General features: G+C 51.5%; 1 non-coding gene across 1 annotated transcript in view; it reads right to left on the minus strand.

Moving 5' to 3' along the window:
* LOC124580579 overlaps positions 1–535 on the minus strand; it is a 1,910-nt gene extending 1,375 nt beyond the window's left edge. The window contains exon 1 of the ribosomal RNA XR_006973202.1: positions 1–535. This exon is cut by the window's left edge and continues 1,375 nt beyond it. This is a non-coding gene — a ribosomal RNA (small subunit ribosomal RNA).
* Positions 536–5,000: the final 4,465 nt, after the last annotated feature.

The following is a 5,000-nucleotide window of genomic DNA, read 5'->3' on the forward strand; positions in this document are numbered from 1 at the left end:
ACTCATTCCGATTACGGGGCCTCGGATGAGTCCCGTATCGTTATTTTTCGTCACTACCTCCCCGTGCCGGGAGTTGGTAATTTGCGCGCCTGCTGCCTTCCTTGGATGTGGTAGCCGTTTCTCAGGCTCCCTCTCCGGAATCGAACCCTGATTCCCCGTTACCCGTTACAACCATGGTAGGCGCAGAACCTACCATCGACAGTTGATAAGGCAGACATTTGAAAGATGCGTCGCCGGTACGAGGACCGTGCGATCAGCCCAAAGTTATTCAGAGTCACCAAGGCAAACGGACCGGACGAGCCGACCGATTGGTTTTGATCTAATAAAAGCGTCCCTTCCATCTCTGGTCGGGACTCTGTTTGCATGTATTAGCTCTAGAATTACCACAGTTATCCAAGTAACGTGGGTACGATCTAAGGAACCATAACTGATTTAATGAGCCATTCGCGGTTTCACCTTAATGCGGCTTGTACTGAGACATGCATGGCTTAATCTTTGAGACAAACATATGACTACTGGCAGGATCAACCAGGGAGCTGCGTCAACTAGAGCTGAGCAGCCGGCCGCCCGGGAGTGTGTCCCGGGGGCCCGCGCGAACACGCAAGCGTCCGCTCAATTATTCTGCAAACAGGAGGAGGCTGAGCTCCCCTGCACAATACACCTCGAAACCCTCTCAGGTCCCGGCGGCGCGCAGCGCCGTCCTAAGTACTTGGTCGGGTTCGAGAGAGGCGCAATCGCCCGGAGTTTGGCGAGTAGACGCTTTAGGTGCGACCACCCGTGCTCCCAACTGAGCTTGCCGCTGCCGACAGAGGCCCGGGAGCGTGCTGTCGTGGCATTGCCGGCGGGAGACAACACGCGCCACCTACGGTGACCGGCAGCTCCAACGCCAGCGCCACAGAAGGACAAAAGCCCCACTTGGGTGCCGAAGCGAACTCTCCCAGCACAGCGCACGCGCCAACACGTCCGCACAGCTGCGATACAAACCACCTGCGAGAACCGCAGAGGCGACCGAGCAGCAGACGGCGTCGCGGCGCCGAGCGCCGGGCGGCGGCGCATCCTCAGCGCACACAGTCCTCAATCGGACCAGCACACTGCAGATGTCCACCGCGCTTCGCACCGGGCCCGCGAGGACCTACTTTGGCCGCACGGCGCCGCGTGCAGGGTGCGCCGGCGCGCAGCTGCGCCGCCTGCCGCCTCCGTCGGCCGGCGCGCCTGCCACTGGCCGCCCCCACCAGCCGGCTGTAGCGCGTGCGCCCACGCACCGCGCGGCCAGCACGCCGGGAGGCCCCCCCTCACCGGCCGGGGACGGTCCCACCCAGCCACCGCCGCGTATCGCTTCACACCCAGATGCCATTCACGTTCGTGGGCATGGTGGGTATCGCTGGAACAACCGGTTGGTAGCTCAACCGATCGTCGCCATCACTGATTCACCTCTAGCGAGAACAACCGCACCACAACGGTTTACCAGTTGTTCATTTGCATAACGTCACCAGCAAACGTAGGCGTCCATCGCCATTTGCAAATTCAACGATTGTTGCATGCCTGTGTCAGGTGTCACGACACACTATGTCTGCCCACATACACGCAACAACATGTGCACGCTTCGCGAACACGTGGAAGGTGGCCCCCGTACGTATGCGATGTCCATTGCGCGAACGACTGTCAACCGGCCTCTGTCGCATGTCGCAGATGTGGAACGCAGTGCACCATGCTATCACGGTGTGTGAGAAGAGACGACTACGTCTGACAACACGCGCCACTACATCAACAGACGGCTCATGCTGATCGCCATCCAGGGCATACCACACTGCAATCCAGCTCTTATAGGGAGACGACACGTAGCTGAGTGCACAACATTTGGACCGCATGGTTCGCCGTTGTTGGCGCAGTCGTTGTACGGTCACATGTACCACGATGTATCATTCAGTACATGAGGACCAATGTGCAGTACAGTGTGTGATTTGGACGTACAACATCAGCGGACAGTTGACACAGGCCGTACCACAGCGTAGGCTAAGTGCTTCGCACATGCGAATGCCAATGAACAACTGCAAATGCCAATGAACAACTGCAAAGGGCATTGAGCATGTACGTCCTGCTGCCATCCACATTACAGTGTATAGCTGCAAGGTGTTTAACATGAAGCGATACACTGGGGACCGGGCAGTGCGAGTAGCAAACTATATTGCGGGGGTTGCAGTTAGGCAACACTACACTAATTTAACGCGTCGTATGACAATTACAGAGCAGGTTAAGGCCCAACGTGTGTTGGGTTAAGGCCCAACGTGTGTTGGGTTAAGGCCCAACGTGTGTTGGGTTAAGGCCCAACGTGTGTTGGGTTAAGGCCCAACGTGTGTTGGGTTAAGGCCCAACGTGTGTTGGGTTAAGGCCCAACGTGTGTTGGGTTAAGGCCCAACGTGTGTTGGGTTAAGGCCCAACGTGTGTTGGGTTAAGGCCCAACGTGTGTTGGGTTAAGGCCCAACGTGTGTTGGGTTAAGGCCCAACGTGTGTTGGGTTACGTTAAGGGGCAATGTGGGTTACGTTAAGGGGCAATGTGGGTTACGTTAAGGGGCAATGTGGGTTACGTTACGGCGCAATATAGGTTACGTTACGGCGCAATATAGGTTACGTTAAGGCGCAATATCGGTTACGTTAAGGCGCAATACAGGTTACGTTAAGGCGCAATACAGGTTACGTTAAGGCGCAATACAGGTTACGTTAAGGCGCAATACAGGTTACGTTAAGGCGCAATACAGGTTACGTTAAGGCGCAATACAGGTTACGTTAAGGCGCAATACAGGTTACGTTAAGGCGCAATACAGGTTACGTTAAGGCGCAATGCAGGTTACGTTAAGGCGCAATGCAGGTTACGTTAAGGCGCAATACAGGTTACGTTAAGGCGCAATACAGGTTACGTTAAGGCGCAATACAGGTTACGTTAAGGCGCAATACAGGTTACGTTAAGGCGCAATACAGGTTACGTTAAGGCGCAATACAGGTTACGTTAAGGCGCAATACAGGTTACGTTAAGGCGCAATACAGGTTACGTTAAGGCGCAATACAGGTTACGTTAAGGCGCAATACAGGTTACGTTAAGGCGCAATACAGGTTACGTTAAGGCGCAATACAGGTTACGTTAAGGCGCAATACAGGTTACGTTAAGGCGCAATACAGGTTACGTTAAGGCGCAATACAGGTTACGTTAAGGCGCAATACAGGTTACGTTAAGGCGCAATACAGGTTACGTTAAGGCGCAATACAGGTTACGTTAAGGCGCAATACAGGTTACGTTAAGGCGCAATACAGGTTACGTTAAGGCGCAATACAGGTTACGTTAAGGCGCAATACAGGTTAGGTTAAGGCGCAATACAGGTTAGGTTAAGGCGCAATACAGGTTAGGTTAAGGTACGACATAGGTTAGGTTAAGGTACGACATAGGTTAGGTTAAGGTACGACATAGGTTAGGTTAAGGTACGACATAGGTTAGGTTAAGGTACGACATAGGTTAGGTTAAGGTACGACATAGGTTAGGTTAAGGTACGACATAGGTTAGGTTAAGGTACGACATAGGTTAGGTTAAGGTACGACATAGGTTAGGTTAAGGTACGACATAGGTTAGGTTAAGGTACGACATAGGTTAGGTTAAGGTACGACATAGGTTAGGTTAAGGTACGACATAGGTTAGGTTAAGGTACGACATAGGTTAGGTTAAGGTACGACATAGGTTAGGTTAAGGTACGACATAGGTTAGGTTAAGGTACGACATAGGTTAGGTTAAGGTACGACATAGGTTAGGTTAAGGTACGACATAGGTTAGGTTAAGGTACGACATAGGTTAGGTTAAGGTACGACATAGGTTAGGTTAAGGTACGACATAGGTTAGGTTAAGGTACGACATAGGTTAGGTTAAGGTACGACATAGGTTAGGTTAAGGTACGACATAGGTTAGGTTAAGGTATGACATAGGTTAGGTTAAGGTACGACATAGGTTAGGTTAAGGTACGACATAGGTTAGGTTAAGGTACGACATAGGTTAGGTTAAGGTACGACATAGGTTAGGTTAAGGTACGACATAGGTTAGGTTAAGGTACGACATAGGTTAGGTTAAGGTACGACATAGGTTAGGTTACGGTACGACATAGGTTAGGTTACGGTACGACATAGGTTAGGTTACGGTACGACATAGGTTAGGTTACGGTACGACATAGGTTAGGTTACGGTACGACATAGGTTAGGTTACGGTACGACATAGGTTAGGTTACGGTACGACATAGGTTAGGTTACGGTACGACATAGGTTAGGTTACGGTACGATATAGGTTAGGTTACGGTACGATATAGGTTAGGTTAAGGTACACATTGTTGTAAGGAAAGGTTTAATGGGGGGCGGGGCGGGGCGGCCGGTTTGTTGATTGTGATTATAGTAAGTGGATGCCTGCGGCATCATCTGATTTGCCACGTCAGGATGCACCTTTGGCTCATGACAGGCGGCGCTCTCATTCCATGCTTGTGGCAGACCTGTGTCTTTCATTCCTGCCATTGTTTGTGTGCTGTGAGAGGAGGCAGTATTGTGATGTTGGGTGCACCCCTGTGTAGGACATGTGTGGGTGTTGGTGGCTTGGCTGAGCAATGGTGGTTGTCGGGTGGGTGGGATATTCTGTTTTCTGAGTGGACCTCCCAGTCTGGTTATGACAGTGTGGATTGTCTAATGTGGCGGAGAGGATGCACTGGGTGTTGTTCCATGCTGGTGCTTACATATTGTCTGTGTGCGTGTTACAGGCAGAGAGTAGTGCGTGATAAGGGTGTGTGGCTGACGTGTGGTTGTGATTGTGAGCAGAGTCTTTCAGCATGTATACGGACAGTTGTATACATTATCTGTATTCTGATGGCTCTATCTATTACTAATCAGCGCCGTGTATACGTTTAATCCGGTTCCAGTCGAAACTGTTGTATCTCTGTACATTAGTGACACGGCGAGCCCGCTATGTAGTTACTCGTCTC

This window comes from Schistocerca americana, unplaced genomic scaffold (assembly GCF_021461395.2).
Source record: "Schistocerca americana isolate TAMUIC-IGC-003095 unplaced genomic scaffold, iqSchAmer2.1 HiC_scaffold_334, whole genome shotgun sequence".
Classification (NCBI taxonomy): Eukaryota; Metazoa; Arthropoda; class Insecta; order Orthoptera; family Acrididae; genus Schistocerca; species Schistocerca americana.